The 21,740-nt window shown below is 39.1% G+C and overlaps 1 protein-coding gene and 1 non-coding gene across 4 annotated transcripts in view; one reads left to right on the forward strand and one right to left on the reverse strand.

Moving 5' to 3' along the window:
* Nucleotides 1–21,740, forward strand: part of SPTBN1 (spectrin beta, non-erythrocytic 1) — a 198,318-nt gene that overhangs the window by 29,945 nt on the left and 146,633 nt on the right. The gene's annotated exons all lie outside the window — the stretch shown is intronic.
* LOC113603316 (U6 spliceosomal RNA) lies at nt 1,293–1,399 on the reverse strand. The gene has a single exon (XR_003424895.1). It is a non-coding gene; the product is annotated as a U6 spliceosomal RNA (small nuclear RNA).

A 21,740-nucleotide genomic window follows, 5' to 3' on the forward strand; every position in this document is an offset into this window, starting at 1 on the left:
CTAAAAAACTTACACTATGACCTATGATATGACCCAGGTGTTCCACTCCTAAGACATTTACCCAAGAGACATGAAAGCATGTATCGACACAAAAACTTGTATACAAATGTTCGTAGCAGCTTTATTTGTAGTAGCCCCAAACCAAAAACAGCTCAAATATCCATCACAGGTGAATGTGTAAATTAACTGTGTTGTATCTGTACAATGGAATACTACCCAGCTATAAAAAAAAAAAAAAAGTATTGCTGTGTATAACAACAGGGCTGAATCTCAAAGTAATTATGAAATTATGAAATTATGAAATTATCATAATTATGAAATTATGAAATCTCAAAGTAATTATGAAATTATGAAATTTTTCTGTGTGAAAATTTCATAATTTCATAATTTCATACTGTGTGATCCCATTATTAGAGAATATGTAAACTAATCTATAGTGACAGAAAGCAGATGTGTGGTTGTCTGGGGGGTGGGGGGGTGTGAATACATGGAGGTGGGACAAGAGGATGGACTACAGCGGGGTATGAGGAAACTTTTTGGAGCGATGGATGTGCTCATTGATTGTGGTGATGGCTTCACAGGTGTATACATATGCCGAAACTTCTCAAACTGTGTAATTTATATATGTGCCATTCATTGTATTTCTTTTTTTTTTTTCAATATATGAAATTTATTGTCAAATTGGTTTCCATACAACACCCATTGCTCATCCCAAAAGGTGCCCTCCTCAATACCCATCACCCACCCCCCCTCCCTCCCACCCCCCATCAACCCTCAGTTTGTTCTCAGTTTTTAAGAGTCTCTAATGCTTTGGCTGTCTCCCACTCTAACCTCTTTTTTTTTTTCCTTCCCCTCCGCCATGGGTTTCTGTTAAGTTTCTCAGGATCCACATAAGAGTGAAACCATATGGTATCTGTCTTTCTCTGTATGGCTTATTTCACTTAGCATCACACTCTCCAGTTCCATCCACGTTGCTACAAAGGGCCATATTTCGTTCTTTCTCATTGCCCTGTAGTACTCCATTGTGCATATAAACCACAATTTCTTTATCCATTCATCAGTTGATGGACATTTAGGCTCTTTCCATAATTTGGCTATTGTTGAGAGTGCTGCTATAAACATTGGGGTACAAGTGCCCCTATGCATCAGTACTCCTGTATCCCTTGGGTAAATTCCTAGCAGTGCTATTGCTGGGTCATAGGGTAGGTCTATTTTTAATTTTCTGAGGAACCTCCACACTGTTTTCCAGAGTGGCTGCACCAATTTGCATTCCCACCAACAGTGTAAGAGGGAAAAATATGGAACGCTTCACAAATTTGCATGGCATCCTTGCACAGGGGCCATGCTAATCTTCTCTGTATCGTTCTAATTTTAGTATATGTGCTGCCAAAGCAAGCACTCATTGTATTTCTTACATGTCAGCTATACCTCAGTAAGTCCCCTCTCCTCCTGCCTACTGGTTCTACCACTCTTTTGCATCCCTCCCAACCCACTCAAAGTCAAGAACGTGGGCAAGAATGGGCCAGCATTGTAGTCTGGGGTACAGAATGCTGTGCTAGATATGGGCATAGGGGTACAATGAAGACACCTGCAGGAGGTGATCTTGAGCTGATTAGGAGAGAGGGGTGTTACATCTGAATCTGGGAATGTCTGGAATGAAGGTATATGTGGTCATTCCAGGGGATGAGACTGGGGGAAAGCAGAGGCCTTGTGTGCTTATCGGAGAGTTTGACCAGTGTTGAAAGCCCTGGAGCATCACTGATAGCTGGTAAGTAGGGGGAAAGACAAAATCAGCTCAAAGCCCTTGCCCATATCTGGGAAAATGAGGCAAGAATATCAGGTTCAGAGCTCAAGGAACCCATAGGAGATGCTACTCCCCAGTCCAAAAAATGTTCCTGCCAGAGAACCTTGTTATCCAAGAGGGGACTATCTTGCCAGGCTCTGCTCTGTCCAAGAAACTGCATACCACATTGGAATCCCACCTGTACAAATACTTAAAATTTTTCATTTCAAAAATCAAAGTGTTCTTTGTAGGAACTAAGAAAAATAGGGGTTTTTTTTTAAAGAAAAATTAAATTGCTTTTCATACCACCAGCCAGTGCTAACTTTTAACATTTTGGTGTATACTCTTCCAGCTAAAGGTATGTTTTCAAAAAAAAAAAAAAAAGAATCATAACATACTCATTTTGTTACCTGCTATTTCATCTGATAATTGTTCCATATTTTACATATATCTATAAAATATCATTGTTTTTATTTTAGGCTTGAAAGTCTACATATTTTTTATGTATGTGAGCGTGTGTGTATATATGTGTATGTGTGTGTCTGTGTATATATATGTGTGTGTGTGTTTGTGTGTGTGTGTATCATTATTTATTTAACCAAGCTCTTTTTGGGAATTTTGTTGTTGTTGTTAAAACATTTTTTAAATTCTGAGAACATGAGGATTTTATTTAAAAAGGAAAATAAAGAATCCGTAGTTTATTAAAATTTTATTCAAACATGTATTTTTTTTTTAACGTTACAGAAAAATAGCCTTGGTCTACTGGATGTTAAAACCAAATGAAGGGGAGGGAGGTCCATTTCTAGAATTACACATGGGTACATACAGTGGTTCTTTGTTATCCAGTGATAATTATTTCATCTGTGCTGTTCGCAAAAAGCAGCCACTGATGTGAATTCTGTTGTTTCAAAGGAAGATTTCTTCCTTATCAGAAATAAGTTAAAAAGTAATAAATACCAGAAATAAGTTAAAAAGTATAAATAACAGTAATAGTTAACTTTTTTTAATGTTCCATGTATTGTAAATATTTTATGTGCATTATTTCCTTTGATTCTCAAAACAGTTCTATGGAATATAGATTCAATGATTATTTCTGTTTTACAGATAAATTAACTGAAGCACAGAGAGGCTAGTAGCTTACCCAAATAAGTGATTCATTTAGATTATGAAAACATACTCAGTGTCACGTCATTCGTGCACACAGACATGCAAATTAAAATAATACTGCAATACTAATTTATAGTATTATGGTTAAGATCACTTAACCATAACACTTGAGGAGGCTGATCAGGGGAGAGGGGAAACAGGCCCTCTTGTATAATAATCCTGGTGGGAAAGTGCCTTTCTGTAGGGCAATAGATTGCTCTTCTAGAAATTTATCCTAAGAAAATAATGGGCAAGGTTACAATGATATTACCACATTTATATAAAAAAAAAAAATACTGAGCATAGTTGTCCCCTAAGTTGTGTCTTATAGGGACTTGGTTAAATAGATTATAGCATATCCATAATGTAGAAAATTGCTCAGCTATTGGAGATGATTTGGGCATGTGTTTACAGAAATAGGTGCTGAGGAAATAGTAAATAGGGGTAAACATATAGTGTGGAACATGAGGATCCAACATCTGTGTCCACTTTGAGCTCTTGGTTGTGGGTATTTGGCTCTCCATGAGGAGCCAGCATACCTGGCTTCCTCTGTTTTCTGTAGTGCCGGAGAAACTAGTCCTCTTTTGACCCAGAGAATGCATGTCCTTTCAAGGAACCCCTGAAGTTTCTGTGGGGAACCCTCTAGGGTTTTCTGAAAATAAGTAGGAGAAGAAGGAAGAGGAATGATGAATATCTTTCATTTAACAGATGCAGAAGCAGAATTTTACAACTGGGAAGTCCAGCCATAGCAGAGCTATGAATTTGTTTGGTTTCTCCAGCCCGCGTGTAAGCCCACTTGAGTACCTTTCCTCTTCCCGTGAGACTCGCTCCACCCTATAAGTTTTCCTCTTTACTTCTTTATTGTTATGGCTGTTGGTGCTAGGACTTGACTTTTGTCCTACCGGAATTTACCTCTCCAGGGTTTCATCTTCCCTCAAGTCCTTGTGGATTCGGATGTTGTATTGAACAAGGATTCAGTGTGTTACTGTTCTTAGGGTGATTGAACTTTCACAACTGCCTTTTTCTTAAAAGTGTAACTATTTCGGGAATTGGCAGAAATCTTAACACCTCCCCAGCCAACCCCCCCACCTTCATGGCAGCTCACCATGAATCCTTCTCCAAGACATAGAACTTAAAAGCTGCCTTGATATCAAGAACTTTTTTATGTTACAGAAAGAACCTTCTGTGGTTCATTTTGAAAAATATCTGTAAATATTTTGAGAACTGAATTTTGGGAATGGCTACCCTCTGGCTGAACTCTGCTTACAAAATCCATAAATACAGGGTTTCAGTCTTTCACAGCAGGACAGGTGCAAGTGTGTGCCAGTGAGTTTACAGCCAGAGACCATTCTGCAAACATCCTGCCAAGAGAAGAATTGAGAATAACAAGGGAAAAAAAAAAGAGTTTCTGGTTGGCTTTCTTGTTGAAGACATTCGTCAAGAGTCATGCTGCTGTCAACTCGCTTTTATGTATTTTTGCTTAAAGAGAAGGTGTTAGAGTCCCTATTGGAAAAACCCTTTGTGTTGTTTTATTAGGTTAGGTTAGGCCTGGAGATGGGACCTTAGGTCTGGAGGTAAACCCAAATCAAGGAGGCAGCAATAGAATTTTGCCTAAGAGCATAGATTGGTGCCTCCAATGGGGCTTTCTGCAGTGATGAAAGTATTCTCTGTTTGTGCTGTTCAATACTGTAGCCATGATCCACATGTGCATATGGCTAGGACTGAGGAGTTGAATTTTAAATTTTATTTAATTTTATTTAAATAGCCACATGTGGCTTGTTGCAACCATACTGGATGGCATAGGATAGTAGACTCACAATCTGGACTACTTGGGTTCAAATCCCAACTCCACTAGCTTTGACCTTTGACCTTTGACCTGTGCCATAATTTTCTCATCCATAAAATACAAAAGATAATAGTCCCTACCTCATAAAGGTTATTTGAGGCTTAGGCCAGCACACAGAGCTATGTATGTGTTAAATGATGCAAATATACATACCTCTATAAAGTTAAAAATTAAAGCCCGATCCACATTGTATTTTCTTTCAAGAAGCTCCCAAGCATCAATGATCAGTGCAATTTTCTTAAAACCCTTTAAATACTATGGAGATGAGTGCTTACTTTTTGCCAAGTGCTATGCTGGGTGCTGGAGATAAACATTGTGGGACAAAAGAGACCTTGTTTTTATTCCTCATCCTAATGAAATAGGTAACGTTCTAGCAGAGTATTCTCATATGATGGATATGGAACTTTAGATTGGGATAGGACTATAGAAGTGTAGGGTGAGTAAATGTTTCGGTGTAGACTCAGAAACTTGCAGCGGCTGTGCCTGCTCCTGGCTGGCGAGTTGCGCTTTCAGCTCTCATCTTCTTACTGCTGACTCATGCTTCCCATTGCACCTGTAGGGCCAGGTGTGACTTGAGCCGCTCATTTCCTGCTTCATGAACCTGGATGTGAGGTTACTGTGTGTTCTCTTATGTAAAGGATTGATGTCTCAATTCTCAGATGATGATCCTTCTCCTATTTGGGATCTTATTTATAAGATAGTGGCAATATGATTTAGTAGTTTGGGGTTTGTTTTAATTTTTATCCTTAACGAAATAAAAGTCAAAACCCTTGTTGGTTGCTCCATTTTTTTTGGTTGGTTGTTTAACTTAACCGGTTCATGAGATTGAAAAGTCTCTGCTGGACCATGTCATTGTCACTACATTGGTTTGTATAAACTTAAAAAAATAATAATATAAAGTCCCAACATTTATAAACTACTAAAAGTGAGAGGCTTTTGAACCATAATTGATTTGACAACAAGTGGACATACGAAGGCAGGTTGACTGTTGGTTTGCCTCTCGATTCGCTTTCAGCACTTGCTAAAAAGTGGAGGGAGGGGAAGAGAATGGACCGGTTTGCTTTACATACGAAAAGTATTAAAATGTCAGCCACTGACAGAAGAAAAATTGTTTAAAGTTAAGTCTCTAAATGATGTCCTAAAAACACAACATTTGTAATTATCTAATTAAACTAATTAAGGCTACAGGTAATAGAAGTAATATGGGGCATTTTCTGGCAGATAAACCTTCGGAAACATTCACATCTGCACATGATTATGAAGCCCTGTTGTTCCTTCACCTTCTCTTTTCCTTAGCCCACATTTCTCACTATGAACTAATAGTACATAACAATAAAACCCTGGACAGCAGCCAACACAGAGTTTGGCTAACTTTGAGAGTGTTTGTGAAAGTTGAAAAAGCAATGCAGCTGTTACACTGGGTACTTTCCAATGGAGAATATGTTTTCCAGATGAAAGAGCAAATAGTAATTTAAATGTAATCAGTATTTTTGGCATCTTGGTATTATAATTCTTTTCACTTTTTGTTATGTTAATTGTTCATTTCTTAGAATTTGTTTTGTACTTTTCTGTGGTCTATAATAGACTAAAAATGAGGGAATGAACGAATGTTTTAGCCAGTTCTTTGTTTTAAAAGAAAACAAATGACAAGGAGTCTCATTTGTTAGCTAAAGACTTAAATAACCACAAAATTTTCGTTAAAGATACTTTATTGTGAGACTCATGTTTCAGGCAGCAAGAGGGAAGAACATCTAAATCCCAAATACAGTGTCCAAATTTTAGAACTGACTGGAAACTTCCTAGAACATTCAAGCAGGCTGCAACATCAGTGTTTATCAGGTGTTCTCAGGATGGGGCTGGCTGGAGATGCCCCTTTCTCTGACAGACTTGCCTAACGCTGTGATGAGCTCACCTTTTTCCTCTCCATCCACCACCCTAAGTGGGGAGGAGTGCAGATGATTTCCCTTGCGTTTGAGGCTTAGGAAGGCTTTTGTTTCCTTTAGGCGGGAAGGGCCTCTATTTGATCAGTAAATCTCAGCCCTTAGTTTTAAAGGTCCCGATGCCCACCCACATCTGAGCCTAATTAAGTCACAGAATTACCGCGAGGGATTGTGATGTGTGGCTGGAAACTGCTGTTCCAGTCTGGACCTCTCTCTTTACAGATGGGGAAACTGAGGCCCTGAACCTTGAGGTGACCTGTCCTAAGGCCCCTTCTGGGACTGACATAAATGTGGGATAATTGGCTTCCGGAAGGGATGTCACAGTCTCTGATTCTGGATCTCTGGTGATCTCCTGGGCGTCTGTCCCCTATGGAGAGCCCGGCCAAGCTGCTACAGAGGGTAGGACCCCATTAAGGAGGATGAAGCATTGATCAGCCTGTCCCTTTCATCCAAGTAGAAACTGCCCTCTATTTCCCCACTGGAGCTACCACATTCCTCAGTGAGAGGCATGATAAACTGCCTCAGGTTCTCTGTTTTGTTTTGTTCTGTTTTTTCCAGAAACAAATAGGTTTGCAATTAGCTAAAATGAGATGGCAGCTTCCAGACCAGTTGCTGTTTATGAAGAAAGTCTTTGGTATAGCTGGTCACATTTGCATATCTTAGAAGCCTCTTTCTCTATTACTATTCTCTAGGGAATAGTAGAGATTATTTAGGCAGTGTTCTGGATAACTGACAATTTCTAATGCTACCTGTATCCATTAAGGGTAGTTTAAAGCAATTAAGTGCTAACCTGACTGGACAGTAAGGTACAGGTCTGCAGCATCAAAGAGAGGGATTGGACCCCTGGACTCTGAATTGGTCCGTGACTTTTTGTGTTGGAGGCTTTGTCTAAAATGCTCTCTTTACCTGCCTACTTCTGCTGGCCACTTGGTCAGGTCTGTGCACAGTGGAGGGTGGTAACCTGGCTTGCCCCCTGGCCCAACACAGGGCACATGTGGCGCAGCCTACTTGGGAGATGAAGCTTCTGAGGAGAGGAGAGTACAACGGAGGGGCTGGGGAGTTGTGAGACAAGAGGAAGCTGAGATATGGAGTGACTTTTGTGCATAGAGACTTTTGAGAAAAATTTGATCACATTTTTGGTTAAGTGTTTACAGCTCCCTGAAAATTTGTGCTGCAGGTGATCATTAGCATATTTTGGAATGTTTGATTGAAAACCACTTGCATTTTAAAGCAAGACTGGATTAAAGGGCCTTGGTTCATTTCCAGACCTGCTGTTGATTCTTGTAACATGACAGCATCCATTTCCAAATGTAAAACTTGGAGAAATGAAGAAAATAAAAATGCATTTTTCTTTCAGGACATGAATCAGAAAATTCATTCATCTCTTATCTAAAAGACACTCACCGGCCTCTGAAATACCCCCCTCCTTTCCATGAGAGACAGTAGCTGTGATGGGGAAGCTGGTGGTTTTCTGCTTTTTAGCCCTGAAGGCCTCACCTCTGCTATCATCTGGAAGCTGATGGTGAAGGTTTGTTATTCTTGTCAGGAGCAGGTTCCAGAGACCTAAGGAATGTAGACAGTAATGGACAGCTGGCATCAATTTAGCGCTGTGGGATGGTCAGGCTGATAGAATGGTCTAGCTGTACCTGCCCGCCCCTCCTCCATGAGGAGTTGGTTTACATCAGAGAGGGCTGCTCCTGACATTGCTATTTCTGGCAACAGAGGCATGGCAGAGATGCAAGATCCCTCCTGCTATTTAGAGGAAATGAAATAAATATTCACTTCAGAGAATACCTTTTGGGGCTGGGACGTGTATGCATGCAGGCTCCCAGCCTGCTTTTTCTGCAAAGTTCTGTACATAAAGATTAATGGACTTAGTCTGAAGTCAGACAGAGATGTGTTAATGAAAAATCTATCTCATTGCAAAACCAAAGGTAACCTCTGGCTTTGGTGTGTGTGCACGTGTGTGTGTGTGTGTGTGTGTGTATGTGTGTGTTTTCTTCTTGGAATGTACACTGAAAGCAAGGGGGAGGGTCTCCTCCTTCATTTGTAAAGCCTGTGGAGCTGGCTAGCAGGAACTTTCTGGAACTTCTTGAGGGAGGTTCCTAGAGTGTGTGGGAGTGGTGAGCAGTCTCATTGAAGAGGACCAATGCTGATTGGGTTTGTCCTCATTAAGAATGAAGAGAGACCTCTGCACAGACTCCTGAGTTAGTACATCAGCCAGCTCATCTCAAGGAGAATGCACTTGATGTCACTGCCGTGTTCCCTCTGTGGTCATGAGGCAAGAGGAACACTGATACTCCCTGGCTGTGTAGCTGGCATATTTCCTGGCACAGTAGTCACTCTAGATTTTACACGGAGAGGGGTTTTAACAGTGGGGTATGTTTTAGTCTTCTGGTCAGCGATTGCTAAGTTACAAAAATCTTCTTGCCCTGTAGAGCGTACTTTACTGAGCTGATTAATTAAAAAAAAAAAAAAGGCATTTTTGGATCCTGGTCAACCAGTCTCACCTGCCCCCAAGACTGGAGTCTCCGTTCTGATGTCTTATACTCCATTTCTTTGCATGCTCCATTTGAAGATAGAAGGATCTCATGGGAACTTGGCTAGTTTTTAGTAGACTGTGTAAACCATTGGCTGCCTTCCATAATGTGAGGGGTCTCTGCCCACCTGCTTAGTGCCTTTGCAGTCAGAGCAAACTAAGCAGATCAATACCCTCCCTGTTGTCTTCCAGTGAGGCAAGATGTGTTTTAAAGAAATCTCTGACACTGGCTGCCTACTCCTCCCCCCTGGAGGGTCTGAGGGATTTAGCAGAATTTAAAAGTATCCAAGGCTTACAGGCAAGAAATCTCCATAAGTATGGCAATGACCATTCTTGTAAGTCACCATTTTGATCCTTGCTCTCACAAACAGGTGTCTCATTCCTAGTCTTTGAACATATCAACCCTTTTTGAGCAAAATGGCAGTATCAAAAACACATGTACATCACCAGAAAGCAAAACCAGCCAACTTCTGGCAGAAAAGCTGCTAAATGACTAATTCTTCATCATCCCATAGCTGAGTATGATTACAGTGAAGTTTTCCCACACTTTCTTAATGCTTCCAAATGTATTCACTTTTTTCAGAAATGTTATGGTGCAGTCGTGATCTGCCTCTAGAAAACGGGTGAGAAAAGGACACATCTAGGAACTGCATTTAAAACAGCCATAGCAAAACCAGTTCTCTAGCTGATTTGGTACCTTGGTTATTTGATCTGGTTTGTCACTCTCGTTATGTCAGGACTTAGCTGGAAAATGACCAATTCTGGATACTGGATATGTGTCCATTGACTTTTAAGTACAGTAGATGGGACTGATGAATTTAAAATCTGATCGGGGGATCACAGAGTAATTTTATTAAGGAATCTATTTGAAATGCAGCACCCTTCTCCCAAAACTGAAGAAGTAAAGAGAGGTTTTCATTTAAGCAGTGTAAACAGAGGGTTTATGAAGCACAAGCTGTTTTATATTCTGACATTCTGACTTTATTAAATAAAAACTTTTATACATACATTTAGGCATCAGGAATGTCTCTACATTTTGCAAAGAACCGTCCCAGACTCAATAATATGCTTTGGGTCACAGAGATGTTATGCCAGCATAGGCAGTATTTTCTAATTAAATAAAGGTTTTTTTTTATGAACATGGGTTTTACTTGGTACATTATGGTATTAATAAAAGTATAAAGTTGCCTAATAAAATAATTGTTTTGATAAATATTTTCAGTGGTGCACTTTAATGTTTTCATCAAAATGACTAAGCCTGGGTGGCTTAGTCAATTGAGCATCCAACTCTTGATTTCAGCCCAGGTCATGAACCCAGGGTCATGGGATCTAGCCCCTCATCAGGCTCTGCATTGACTATGGAGCCTGCTTGGTATTCTCTCTTGCTCTCTCTCTCTCTCTCTTCCCCACTGCCTCTCTTCCCTTCTCACACTCTCTCTTAAAAAAAAAAAAAAAAGTAAAAACCAGTTTCAAAACTGTTTGCCAATTTTTTTTTTCTACTGGGGTTGTGCAACTCAATGAAAATATTTATAAATGTTTGCAGAAGAATACTTTTGTTTTAAAGAGAATGCAAATACTTTACTTATATGGAAACACAAAGAATGGCTATAATTAAGGTAACAGAGATCATGTTAAAAATAGGAATGGAAAAGTCATTCTCTTGAAATATCCTTTAAGCCCCATCCAAGAGAGAGTATCGTGCATACCTTGGGAACTAAGTTTTGAGTACTGTACTATTACTACAGTGTACTGGTTGTAAGAATGGTAAGTACTTTGTGGTTAACCAAATCTTAGGGGCCTGCTGGTTGGAAGGGATCTTAGCATTCATGTAGCCCAGCTTCCCACACAGTACTTGGTTTCCTCTGTAGCTTCCTTGTCATATGGTACTTCCCCCACCCTGTGTGAACTGCTGGTGATAAGGTGAGCTCCCTGCTCTCTGGCCAACCCTCTGCATTTTTTGGAGAGCTCTAGTTGTTAGAAAGTGCCTTCTAACCCTGAGTCACTATGAATTTGTTGCTCCCTGTCTGCCAAGGAGTTTGTGCCAGTGCCCACATGAGAGCTCCTGAAGCTCTTCTTAAGGGTAGATGCCTTATGTCCCTCTAAGACTTGTTCCCCTGTGAGGTCCTGGCTCCTGGGCCTGGACTTCCAGGTGTCTTCCAACCTGGCTACTCGCTTCTCAGCACTCTAGAGTTGGTCAGTGCCCTGGGGTGATGACTTCATTTCTAACAACCAAGCCACCCATGTTTGTACTGTCTTTTGCTGGCACTTCATGTTGAGCTTACCACATTTTCTAAAAATCTTTTTTTTTAAGTTTAATTATTTATTTGAGAGAGAGAGAGAGTGCGTGTGCCTGAGTGCACAAGTGGGGGAGGGCAGAGAGAAGGAGAGACAGAATCTGAATCACAACAGCCACGCCATCAGTGCAGAGCCCGATGTGGGGCTGGAACTCATGAACTGTGAGATTATGACCTGAGCCGAAACCAAGAGTCGGACCCTCAACCGACTGCACCACCCAGGTGCCCCTGAGCTTACCACATTTTCTTTGGAATGCTGTCAGTTTTTACCTCTTCCAACTTTGGGTACTTAAAATGGAGTACCGATTGTGTTTTTGAACAGTTTTGAGTCTCTTCTTTGTCTGATGTCCTTCACTGTGCTAAGTATACTTTCTGAGGTTTCTAGGTATACTTTCTGTCTGGGCCCTGGGTTATGGACCTGACCCACCACACTTTTCATCTTTGACTTGGCACCCTTTGACTATGGCTCTTCAGCCGACAATGCAGTTTTTACTGAGGAAATTAACCTCTGTAATTTGAAGTTGAAGTTGTCATTTTGAAGTTTTTCTTCTTGGTCAGTCAGGGAAGTTAAAAGTTTTAATGTAAATATAGTAAAATTATGCAGATAATTCTTGATCACTTAGGAGTTTATTCAGATTTTGTTTGAGTTTTGCTTTAATTTGAAAAAATTTACCATTCAATACACTGGACATTTTTTTTTCTTGATACAGCAGATTTCATAGGGAAAGTGCTTATAATACTCGTGGAAGGTGAAGAATTTTTTTAAGTTTATTTATTAAATGTTTATTATCTGCTATGTGCTAGGTATTATATCTACGCATACATTGATGAAAAAGAGAGATGCCCTACTCATGGAGAGTATAGTATAGAAGGTGAGATAGTTATTTAACAAATAATTACACATATAATTACTTAAACGCTATGGGTATGTGCCATGAGGAAAAGATACCAACAAGAGCATATAATAGGAGGCCATGGGTTGGGACTGGGAGCTTCAGAAGAGCTTCCTAGAGAAAGTAATGTTTAGGCTGACCTGGTTCTGTTGTCCCAGTCTTTAAAATCACGAGTTACTGAGAGATAGTAGCTCTGTTGCTAATGAGATTAGTAAGCTTCCCTTAATTACAGGAATCTTTTCGAGTCGGCATTAGCGTTTGATGGCAGGAAAGACAGCATCAGAGTTCACTCAGACATCCCTAAATATCCAGTCACCCCCTGATTTTCTGCCCCCTGATTTTCTCTCTGCACAGGATCATAGAATGCTAACAGGATTTATTGCCTCCAGTTCTCTAATTTACCCTACCATCCTGTTCATTCTTCACTCTGTTGCTGAGTTTGGCAAAAGAAGTAACTAACTTATTTGAAAGCATTTGGAAGCAGGAAAAACAAAGTGCATGTTATGTTGTAGGTATTTTGGGAAGTAGAAAACTGGTTTATTAATAACATATTTCAAGGAGATGAAAGTCTAGGCTTGATTTTGTTCAGGCGAGGAGTTCAAAAATGCAGTTTCCAAAATCATATCAATAGGGAGCTTTTAAAGGGAATGCTCTGGATGCTCTAGTTCTTGTTCTTTTAAGCCTATTTTCTGCTGTTGGGGGGAACAAGGAAAGTTGCTGGTTTCCTTTGCTCTTGAACCTGATTAAGGACTTCACCAGCTGAGACCTTATTTTCATTTTGAAGTGATTTGAGCAATAGCAAATTTGAATTGCAGGGCCATGCCCCTGTAGCTTTGGGTAGGCCATGCTTTAATCTTGGCCTTTGTGAGAAGTTTGGTGTGGGGTGCTGAGCTGACTCAGTTGGTCAGGTTAGGGTCTGGCCCTGTGGTAGATGTACTTGTGTTTGGTCTCCTATGATGAAATGCATGCTCTTAGTTATATATCAGAGAGTTTCTCTGTCATTCTGAACTTGAGGGAACATTTCAAACACTGTGACTCCTTTTTCTCATATATCAACGTTTAAATATCCTAGAAATCCAAAATGGATCTCCACATTTACTTTAACTGACCTTTGTTACCAAGGTTGATACTGAGCTCCTTTGGAATCAAGCTTTTGAAAGTAATGTGCAGAATTCTAATGGAGTTCAGCCTGTATTAATTGTTAAACGTTTTTTTTTTTATAAGTTTTTCAAATTGATCAGTTCTAAACAAATTTTGTAATAGAGGTTTGATCATATTAAAACGGCAATTATTTGAATGTTATTTTCTGAAATTAATGTCAATTCTCCTTTTCAAGTATCATAGCCCAACCTTTACTCATTTTGTTCATATGAAAGGTTACAGATTTCTAAGTAGCTTTGGGAAACATTCACCAGGCATACATAGGGGAAAGGCTTGTTGCCAAAGTATTAACCTGAGCAACGAAAATTGTTTGAACCTCTCTCTGAGAAAACTTAACTAGAGATATTTAAACCTTTGGAAATTTGGGTATTAGACAAGCCTAGGGTTTTGGTCATTTTGCAAAGGGAAATGATTCTTAAAACATTACGTATTATAAGATACATGTATTTATTTATCCCATATGAGATTGTGAAATTAGTGATTGCTCCATTCCTATTCAAATATGATCTGTCTTATTTTGTAACATTTGAAAGCAAACTTCTCGTAAAAACTGATCCTTTTCTAAATGAAACTGAGTGAAGAGAAGGTTCCCACATATGTAACAATGAGAATTTTATTGGGGTCCAAGATACATTTGATTTAGGCAGAAAAAAGCATTGTGTTTCAGAATTGCTCTGGAGTTAACACTGCTCCTGGCACCTGCCATTTTAATTCATAATTGTTTTTGAGCACCTGCTGTGGCTTAAGTCTGATGCTGGTGTTGGCGGTATAAAAATAAGCAGAACAGAGAGGATCCTGGCCCTCGTGGAGCTTAGGGTATGTGTGCCTCATTCATCATTTCCCATAGTGTTGTTTTTCATTGCCATTTTATATATTTCCTTCATTTGATCACTATTCCAGGAAATAGAGGTACTCATTTTCGCTTGATAAGATTTGCAGAGGATTTTGGCAATGGGCTACTCTAGAAGGAAAACTCTGCTTTCCAAATAGAAAGCACATTATTGCTCCTCTATTGTTCCGGTTAGGCGCACATGATACTGACTTAGGAATATTTCTCAAATAAGGCAGTGAAATGCCAAACTTACTGAAATTCAGGATCAGCAGTTTGGCAGCAGTGCCATTAGGCCTATATTCTAATGTAATTTAAAACTGTCTGGGAATAAGGGTAAGACCAAAATAGTTACTTCTAATGGCTCAGAAATCCCACACTGGCTATCATATCAGATCGTGGTGTTAGGTCTGCATTGAATTAATGATTTCAGTTTTAATTGCTTCTCTCTGTAAGGAGACAAAAAGAAGTTTGGTCTTTAGCTGCCGATAAAGATAGCCATATGTTTAGTAGAAATTATTGTATTATTTTTTTTGTTTGATTCAAGTTAAGTGATTTTGAGGCATATTAGGTAGACATGGCAAAAGCTTTCTTTCTAAATAAAAAATCTTTTGTTTTCAAAATAAAAAATCTTAGTCTAGATCTGTTTTCAAAATAAAGCTATTCTAAAAAAACCTTCAGGGCTTGCAGATTTATATTTAGAATTGGGTGATATCATAGGTAGGCAGAGAAAATAAATTAGGTACTTTGTTTAAAAATTTCATTTACAAATAGTAAAAGAGGATAAATTTCTATTCAGTGTATTAAGAATTTTTCTTTCATTTAAAACGGTCAAATAATAATTCTGTTTATAATTCCACTGGTTTTTGTGCAGCTTACCCTAAAAAATAGAGGAAGGTCACAGCAATGCCTTGTTTTCCCCCCTACATTATACTCCTCCTTGTTGTAGAAATCTGTTGTTGGTCATTGTGTAATGTAAATTGTTAAGCCATAGTGATGGACTTTTTAAATAGATTGCTTTAAGATAAAATGAATTATGGTCAATGTATTGCTTGCTAGTGAAATGTTTTAAAATAATTAATTTCCTTTACAATAAGGAAAGGAAATTTCCTCCTCCAAATAGTAGAGCCTGGCTTCACGTGCCCATGTTAAAAAATAAAATTTGTTCCTAGGACTTTGTTCATAAAACTAAGTATCAGCCTTTTTGGGGCATCTTTTACTTGTGTAGGAAAGAGGTTATTTCTTAATATTGGGAATGAAGTCCCTTTGAGCTGCTATAAAAAAAATACCATAGATAAACAGCAGACATTTATTTCTCATGGTTGTGGAGCCTGGAAGGTCCAAGATCAGGGTGCTGGCAGATTTGGTGTCTGATGAGGACCCGCTTCCTAGTTCATAGATGGCTATCACATTTCTGTAACCTCTCCTGGAAGAATGAGTGAGGTTATACTCTGTGTCTGTTCTATAAGGACACTAATCACCTCCCTCAAACCCCACCTCCCAGTACCACCATATTGGGCATTACAATTTAATGTGAATTGTTGGGGGGACACATTCAGTCTATAGCAGAAGGTTTGTGATAGGTGCTTTTTACTCTTAGAATGTTGTAGGGAGAAGGTGGCTTAACCATCATCATTTCTCTAAAGGACATACATTAGTGTTTGGGAAGAGTAGCTCACTGTGAATTTTTACATCAGAAACATGATGAATAGGACCTTTGGTATATGAAATTCTAATCCTTTCTACAAAAAAAAAAAATTGTTCTTCGTCTTCCTGTCTTCGGTGGCTGCCTTCAGGTCTTCATTTACTTAAAAGTGATACATGTTTTCTCTTAGCTTGGATGGTGCTTTTTAACCTTTTTTTCATTATTCCTTTTCTCTACCAGGAGTCTTTTAGACATTTTTTCCCCCTAATCTTCCATCCATGAAATTTTAATACTACAAATACTCCATATCTCTGTACTTAACATTGGAAAGAGTATTTTCCCCCCATTCCCAAAATGAATTTTCACTCTTTGGGAGGAATATCACCTCCATTGAGAATGCACAATTTTGGAGGCCCATTTAGGTCACTTGCTGCCTTAAGCAGTTAATTAGACTTTGAAGAGGGCTAATCTATTTCCTAATTTATTGAAGAACCTTGAGTCCATTAGATATTTTTTGATATAGACCACTATTAAAGGTTTGTGCTTCAAAATGTAGGCTAAGTCATTCATTTAAAACATGGGCTGTGGAGTCCTATATACTGGGTTCAGATCCCCTTGGCTTCTTCTTTTCCTTGCTCTGCTACCTGGAGCAAAGCCTTAGTTTATTCATAGGGCTCATAGGGGTGCCTGGCTGGCTCAATCAGTAGAGCGTGCAACTCTTGATCTTGGGGTTGTGAGTTCAAGCCCCATGTTGGGTGTAGAGATTACTTTTAAAAAAAATAAATAAATAATAAAGTAGGACTAATAATGATATCTTCCTCAAAGGTTTCCTGGGAAGGACTGAATGAAAAAGTAAGTAAAGCACTATGCTCACATAAAGTAAGCCAGCATGAAAATTAAGCTATTTTAAGTATTATTAGCATTTTCTTTGGTTGTTAAACTCGTCAGCTCTCTGCATTTTAAAAATTAGATTGAGTTATGGCTCAGGATTCAGAGGTGACAAAGATACTATGGATGTTGGGCTCACAGCTGTGACATGGTCCAGTTGTTTAACTCTTTGGGCCCCAGGTCCCCCATTTCTTTAATTAAGATAGAAAACAAGTTGGTTGAAATGTCATATATGGCTGTAATCCTAATAAACATAAATGGATTATATTTGTCCACAAAGTGACAGAAACTCTTGGATTAGATTTTAAAAATAAGAGGCATAACTAAAACCTAAAACAAAATGACTATAGAAGGTAAGAGTGGAATGGAAAAAATATACCAGGTAAATACTACTATCAAAGAAGTAGAGTTAATGTGTGACTAGGGAGAAAATGGACTATTTCCATGTTATTAGCTCACCAAGAAGACAAAATAGATATGATTTGTATTTGTATGTATCCAAGGAATTACAAGGAAAATCTGATAAATCCACACTCACAGTGGGAGATTTTAACCTATTCTGTCACTGATAAATAAAACAGACAGAAGTTAGTATAAAGTATTTGAAGACCACCTTTGTTAATGATGGGTAGTTATTAAACACGTATCTGAGCTTACCTCCCTCTCAAAATGGCCTGATTCTATGAATTGTTTGTTTGTATAACTGAATCATGCTTTTTGTATAGTTGGTGTATTCCTGTAAAGCAGCAAGTAAACTGGTCATTTTATTTATTTTTATTTTTTTAATTTTATATTTTATTTTTAAAAATTTACATCCAAATTAGCATATAGTGCAACAGTGATTTCAGGAGTAGATTCCTTAGTGTCCCTTACCCATTTAGCCCATCCCCCCTCCCACAACTCCTCCAGTAACCCTCAGTTTGTTCTCCATGTTTATGAGTCTCTTCTGTTTTGTCCTTCTCCCTGTTTTTATATTATTTTTATTTCCCTTCCCTTATGTTTGTCTGTTTTGTCTCTTAGGGTCCTCATATGAGTGAAGTCATATGATTTTTGTCTTTCTCTGACTAATTTCACTTAGCATAATACCCTCCAGTTCCATCCACGTATTTGTAAATGGCAAGATTTCATTCTTTTTGATTGCTGAGTAATACTCCAGTGTGTGTGTGTGTGTGTGTGTGTGTGTGTGTGTGTGTGTACACACACACAATGGAGTATGTGTGTGTGTGTATATATATATATACACATATATATATACACACACACATATATATATATACATATACATATATGTGTGTGTGTGTTGATAGTGCTGCTATAAACATGGGGGTGCATGTGTCTCTTCAAAACAGCACACCTGTATCCTGTGGATAAATGCCTAATAGTGCAATTGCTGGGTCTTAGGGTAGTTCTATTTTTAGTTTTTTGAGGAACCTCCATACTGTTTTCCAGAGTGGCTGCACCAGCTTGCATTCCCAAAACTGGTCATTTTAAAAGTGAATGATACTGGGGTGGCTGGCTGGGTCAGTTGGTAGAGCATGACTCTTGATCTCAAGGTTATGAGTTCAAGCCCAATGTTGGGCATAGAGTTTACTTAAAAAAAAAAAAAAGGAAGTGAATGATACTTCTATAAAGGACTGGAACTGGGTATGTGACTTTGTTAGCTATCACACTAGAACTTATCATTTATGTCTTGGTTTTGTGAGCAGAGAACTCTGAATACTTAAGATGATGTCTTGGGACTTATTGTGAAACTAACTCCATGAACCTGAATAACAATAGGTTAGCTGAGTTTATCCTTCACTTTGGTTCTAGATGTGGTTTCTTGCAGATATTCCTTTTTGTTGGCTGTTTTATTCATGTTGCAGAATGATTCAATGGGCACATTGCAAACAGGGTGTGACTGCCTTACTTTCTGTGGATGTTTTATAGTTGAGAGGATGGAGGTAGAACTCTCCTGGGTCTCTTCCTGGAAATTGTCAGACACACAGTTTTGTCTCTTCAAAGTACCTGAGGAGAATTGTTTTTAAAGATAGCATACCAGAAATCCATTGTATGCTTTGTCAACTCTTTTAGGAGTAAGTGGGAGGGTTTTTAGTGTTTGCAGAACATTTGAGTCTATGGATTCTGCCAAAATAATTGTTAGCATATGGTTTTCATCTTCAAAAAGAATTGGCAACTGTTAGTTACCTTTTTTTCATTTTCATTTAATTTATTAGAGGATTTAATATAAAATTGGGCATTAAAGGGGCACCTGGGTTGTTCATTCCCCTGATCATCCAACTCTTGATTTTGGCTCAGGTCATGATCCCAGGGTCGTGGGATCAAGCCCCACATTGAAGCTCAGCATGGAGCCTACTTAAGATTCTCTTTCCTCTCCCTCTGCCCTTCTCTCTCTCTCTCTCTCTCTCTCTCTCTCTCTCTCTCTCTCTCTCTCTCTCAAATAAAATTTTAAAAATTGAGTATTAAGGAGGGGTGTGTGTGTGTGTATGTATGTGTTACCAGTGAAAATCCCATTTATTCTCTACTTGTTACTTTGTAAAATCTGAATAGTTCAGACAAAAAATAAATTCTTTTAGTGGGTAAAAACTAAATTAAAAAGGGAAACATAAATTTCAAAATGTACATGGGGAAGTACCTTATTAAATCTGTTCATGTTTATTAACAGCCTAGTCTAAAATTGTGACCTCCTTAAAAGCAGAATGCCTAGAAGATCTGTATAGCTCAGAATAGTATGTATTTTGGCCTTTGTGACTGATGAGATGGTACTAGCATGGCAGCTTGAGTTGACATTACCTCTGTCAAGACGGTAACATCTGCCTCACCTTCCAGACCTCCATCTACCGGTCTCCCACCCACCTAGCCAGCCACAAATAAATAATTAGCAAGCACTTAATGTTTCCATGCACTCCACTAAGAGTTGAGAAGATACAAGGACAGTAAGATGGGAACGTGACCTTGAGAGCCTATGGCCTATTAACAGTAAGTAACTAGAAGTTTTGTAATTTTGAAACAGTCTTATAATGGTATGGTAAGTGATATGTCAGTGGTGTATAAGGTGTCTGGGAGCTCCCTCCCAGGCTTATGCAGGCTTATCTAAGGTGGTCTTAATTCAGACCAGGAGCTAATGGTGGTAACTGATAAGAGATAGCTTCCTGGATGAAGTGATACCTAAGCTAGGATTTGTGGGAAGAGGAGAAAGCTGTTTCCAGGTAGCCTGTTGGTAAGTCAAGAGCTTGACTTTTTTTCTCAGGAGCTACAAGAGCTTAGAACAGTAATATTGAAACCAGGCTGGAGAGCTGGTCAGAGCTCCCTCATGAAGAGTCACATTTCTCTTCAAAGGTTTCTGGGCATATTTGAAGGGGTGGACATTGGTGGGTTTAGTCACAGGAATGAAATGATTGGACTTACATTTGAGAAAGTTCCCTCTGGTGGCAATGTAGGGGAAAGGGTTAGGGGTTAAAATTGGAGGTGAGTTGCTGGAAAAAGAAGAAACTGTTGCTTAAGCTAACTCTTGGGATTTTCAGGGGGTACCAGCAGCCTTGGGGGCTGAAGATGGGAAGAGAGGGGGAGATGGGGACTGCAAGGTGAGGTAACTGGAAAAAAGGAAGGTGGCATTTAGTGAGGGAGTGATGGAAGGGAAACAGGGTCTGCAGGGAGGAACTAGGGGTTTAGTTTTAGACACTGACCTGGTGATCTTTAGCACTTAGCTGTCCAGGGAGCAGCAGTCAACATAGGGAAGGAGCCAAAGCTTGGGGAGTGGGTAACATCACCAAGGGAGATTTTGTACAGTAACAGAAGAGGGCAGTGGAAGGAAACTTGGAGATAACCATAAGAAACAAAAACCTGTACATTTATCTAATACCGGTGTCACATGGAAAACAGATTTGGCATCTCGGAAAATTAACAGATACGGTATTTTCCTTCTGGGCTTTGAGAGATACTGACTTACAGAATTTTAATCAATAAAGAGGTGAACTAATGGAATACTACTAAAACTTGGAATGGTAATGTTCTGGATTTTTTCTTGATGGTTGTGACCTGATAGTGGTACATGTAAGAGCTGTAGGAACCTCTTCACCTTCTAGATCTAGATCTAAACTGGTCTGCCAATTTAAAGAAATAAAATTATTGTCTTCTTACTGAAGCAGAAAATGATGAGCTTTTGGAATTTTTTTTGTATCTTTTGGAAAATTCCAGTTCATAGGATGTAGGGTTACAGACGAGTAACGTTGTTGAGAAGTCTTGGCATTTTCTTATATATTCCTTGTTCTCTCTCTCTCTCTCTCTCATGGCTGGGAAAGTGGGTATGTACTTTTACCCATCTTCCCAAACCTAGCCACAAAAACATGGGTATTACTTACTGCACCCAGTATATTATTGATTTTTATTCATTTGGGGATTATTTAATGAGCTCCTGCTGTGGTGATCACGTGAGAATCCAGGCCCTTACTTGAGCCCATAGTGGCAGGGAGGAACCTTCTCTGGGAGGGGAGAGTGTCTTGTTTCATGCCAACCTTATATAGCCATCTCAGGCTTTCCAAATGGTGGACCCACTAGGCAGAGTTCCAAGATGGCCAGCTCTCCTTTCTTCTCTCCTCCTAATCTCCCCACAGCCATTTAAGAAATACAGATTACTTCACTGGCTGTGGGGTCACATGGCTGATAGCACCTTAGGAAAATCTAGCCCTTTATAGATAACCTACTAGAGACACCTCCACTGGCACTTGTTGAAATAGGCTGGGGGATAATAATGTTTATAGTGTGCTGAGCTTTCTG

Source organism: Acinonyx jubatus, chromosome A3 (genome assembly GCF_027475565.1).
Source record: "Acinonyx jubatus isolate Ajub_Pintada_27869175 chromosome A3, VMU_Ajub_asm_v1.0, whole genome shotgun sequence".
Taxonomy (NCBI): domain Eukaryota; kingdom Metazoa; phylum Chordata; class Mammalia; order Carnivora; family Felidae; genus Acinonyx; species Acinonyx jubatus.